Source organism: Tupaia chinensis, unplaced genomic scaffold (genome assembly GCF_000334495.1).
Source record: "Tupaia chinensis unplaced genomic scaffold, TupChi_1.0 Scaffold000610_1, whole genome shotgun sequence".
Classification (NCBI taxonomy): domain Eukaryota; kingdom Metazoa; phylum Chordata; class Mammalia; order Scandentia; family Tupaiidae; genus Tupaia; species Tupaia belangeri.
The window spans coordinates 2,905,062-2,908,536 of NW_006160129.1; the positions used below are offsets into that span (position 1 = coordinate 2,905,062).

General features: G+C 44.2%; 1 pseudogene; it reads left to right on the forward strand.

The window, feature by feature from the left end:
* The first annotated feature begins 236 nt into the window (after window positions 1–236).
* Window positions 237–2,105, forward strand: LOC102502171 (eukaryotic translation initiation factor 3 subunit H pseudogene; annotated as a pseudogene).
* The last annotated feature ends 1,370 nt before the right edge of the window (window positions 2,106–3,475 follow it).

Genomic DNA, 3,475 nt, shown 5'->3' on the forward strand with positions numbered 1-3,475 from the left:
AAACAGAGAGAAATCAACCCTAGGGGGGTTGGCCACTTGCAATTCCTTCTTCTTCATTCTCTCAGGATCTCACGCATGCACACACGCCTGGTGTGAGTTTCAAACTACTGAGTCCAGGACTTGAACTGCAGTAGACTGTGAGTCTAGCAAGGTAACCATTACACCATCTACTAGCCCCAGGAAATTAGACTTTTAAAATTGCTAATGGGAGTCTTTCTTCCTTTCTATCTGGAAAGATGGTGTCCCGCAAGGAAGACACTGGCTCCACTGCTACATCTTCAAGCTCCACCACCGGTGCGGCAGGGAAAGGCAAAGGCAGCTCTGGAGACTCGGTGGTGAAGCAAGTGCGGAGAAATGGCCTGGTGGTATTAAAGAGAATCCAGCATTATCAGGAAGGACAAGGAACTGAAGTTGTTCAAGGGGTACTTTTCGGTCTGGTTGTAGAAGATCAACTTGAAATTACCAACTGCTTTCCATCCCCCAACATACGGAGGATGATGCTGACTTTGATGAAGTGCAGTATCAGATGGAGATGATGCGGAGCCTTCGCCACATCAACATTGATCATCTCCACGTGGGCTGGTACCTGTCTGCGTACTACGGCTCCTTCGTCACTCAGGCACTCCCGGACTCCCAGTTCAGTTACCAACATGCCATTGAAGAATCTTTCATTCTCACTTACGATCCCATAAAAACTGCCCAAGGGTCTCTCTCACTAAAGGCATACAGACTGACTCCTAAACTGATGGAAGTTTGTAAAGAGAAGGATTTTTCCCCAGAAGCGTTGAAAAAGACAAATATCACCTTTGAACATATGTTTGAAGAAGTGCCGATTATAATTAAAAATTCACATCTCATCAATGTCCTAATGTGGGAGCTCGAGAAGAAGTCAGCTGTAGCAGATAAACATGACTTGCTCAGTCTTGCTAGCAGCGATCATTTGAGGAAGAATCTGCAGTTGTTGATGGACAGAGTGGATGAAATGAGCCAAGATATAGTTAAATATAACACATACACGAGGAATATTAGTAAACAGCAGCAGCAGAAACATCAGTATCAGCCGCGTCGCCAGCAGGAGAATGTGCAGCGCCAGAGTCGGGGAGAACCCCTGCTCCCTGAGGAGGACCTGTCCAAGCCCTTCAAGCCACCCCAGCCCCCTGGCAGGATGGAGACGCTGCTCATCGCAGGCCAGATTAACACTTACTGCCAGAACATCAAGGAGTTCACTGCACAGAACCTAGGCAAACTCTTCATGGCCCAGGCTCTTCAAGAATACAACAACTGGGAACCAGCAGTTAGTGTAATGGCTATGTCGCTGGACTACCACGTAGTTGACCACGGTTTGCGTCCCGGACCTGGTGGCTTAAAACTCATGCCGGGCGTGTGTGCGTGTGTGGCCAAGATCCTGAGAGGAGAATGGAGGAGAAGGGATTGTTGCGGCGTGACCATCCCCCCTGGGGATGATTTCTCGCTTTCTGTCTCTATGTCTCTGTCTGTCTGGCGAGCGTAGGTGCCCTATAGCGAAAACCTCTTCAAAAAAAAAAAAAAAAAAAAATAGAAAAGGACGTTGTCAGAAGAGGAGTTATTATGGACTCTTGAGATCATATCAGGGAACTCTGGGGAAAAATATATTTGCCCATTGAAAAGCACAGAGAATTCTTTCAATGTCATTGCCATCTTTGGCCATAATGCCTTCTTTCTAGCCAATAGTAAAATAAAACAAAATCTTGAAAAAAAAATTGCTAATGGGAGGGGTCAGCAGGTGGCATGGTGGTTAAGGTGCTGGACTCCCATTTGGTCAACCATTGTTCGAGTCCCAGACCTGTCGGCTTGCTTTCTCACTTTCCCTCTCCTTCTCTTTCTCTGTTTCTCTCTGGTGAGCACCTGTGCCCTATAAAAAAAAAAATTAAATAATAATTATTATTTTTAGAATTCTTTACTTTTATTTGTTATTATTAGTTATTATTATTATTTTAAATTGACCAGAGAGAGAGAGAAAGGGAAAGTGAGAAAGTGAGCTGCCTGGGACTTGAACCACTGTTGGCCATGTGGGAGTTCAGAGCCTTAATCACACTCCACATATTTCCCCCTGCCAGTCCCAATAAAGAATTATTTAAAAAAAATTGCTAATAGAAAGTAAAATGGTACAGCCACTCTGGAAAATAGTTTGTCAATTTCTTAAAAATAATAAACATACGATTATCAGATAACCTAGCAATTATACTCACAAGCATTTATCTCAGAACAATGTGGAGTCCTCTGATGATTGCTTATAGCAGCTTTGTTCGTGATGGCCCCACACTGGGAACAACCCAGATGTTCCGTAGTGGCCTAACGGTTTCACAAATGGTGGTACACATATTACATGAAGTAATACTCATAAATGAAAAGAAACTCTTTAAACATGAAACAATTTGGGTGGGTCTCATTCTGAATAAACATACTATATTTCAAAAGGTCACATATTGGGGCTGGCAGGTGGTGTGGTGATTAAGGCGTGGGACTCTCACATGACCAACCAGAGCTCGAGTCCTAGACCTGGCAGTTTGCTTTCTCACTTTCTCTCTCTCTCTCCTCTCCCTGATGAGTGCACATGTCTGATAGCAAATTAAAATAAAATTTAAAAATTCTGGGACCAGCAGGTGGCGTGGTGGTTAAGGCCACTGGACACTCCCCTATGGCTGACCAGGGTTCAAGTCCTGAATCTGGTGGCTTGCTTTCTCACTTCCTCTCTCTCAGTCTCACCCTCTGTCTCTCTCTGGTCAAACTAAAAAAAAAAAGAATGAATAAATAAAATAAAATAAATAATTATTTAAAAATTTAAAAATTATAATAATTGCATTTATATAACAGTCCAAAGAGACGAAGTATACAGTTGCAAACAAATAAGTGGCTACCAGGGGTTAGGGAGAATGAGGGATAGAAGGGAGGGAAGGGAAGATTCTAAGGGAAGTTTTCGTGGTTTTGAAGTAGTTCTCTGTCTTAATTGTACTGGAAGGTAGTGGAATTTATGCATGTGGTAAATTGACATAGAACTACACACATGTTCTAATGTTCTTTTTTTTTTTGAGAGATTTTCGCTACAGGGCGTGTGCACTCGCCAGACAGACAGACAGAGACATAGAGACAGAAAGCGAGAAATCACCCCCCAGGGGGGATGGTCACGCCACAATCCCTTCTTCTCCATTCTCCTCTCGGGATCTTGGGCACACACGCACACGCGCCCGGCATGAGTTTTAAACCACTGGGTCCAGGACGCGAACCGCGGTCGAATACGTGCGAGTCCAGCGACATAGCCATTACGCTAACTGCTGGTTCCCACGTGTTCTAATGTTTGTATCCTTGTTTAGATATTGTGCTATAGTTATATAACATGTACTCATTAGGGGAAGCTGGGGGGAACCAGCAGTTGACATAATGGCTATGTCGCTGAACTCGCATGTAGTCAACCGCGGGTTGAGTCTCAGACCCGGGG